Source organism: Brassica oleracea, chromosome C1 (genome assembly GCF_000695525.1).
Source record: "Brassica oleracea var. oleracea cultivar TO1000 chromosome C1, BOL, whole genome shotgun sequence".
NCBI lineage: Eukaryota > Viridiplantae > Streptophyta > Magnoliopsida > Brassicales > Brassicaceae > Brassica > Brassica oleracea.
The window spans coordinates 15479042-15479243 of NC_027748.1; positions in this window are offsets into that span (position 1 = coordinate 15479042).

Below are 202 nucleotides of genomic sequence, written 5' to 3' on the forward strand. Positions count from 1 at the left end.
TATCTCCATTTTTATGCTATGACGGCTTAAGGGCAGAAGAGGAAAAGCGTAAACCGACCTAGGAGCCAGTATATAAGGAGTCCTAGGCGAGAGGCATGGGGAGAGATTTTTTTCGGAGAAAACTTAGCACTTAGAGCGATTTAGGAATATTTTCATTTTTTTTTATTTCGAGCTGCGACTCAATTAGGTTTAGCCGTCTTAG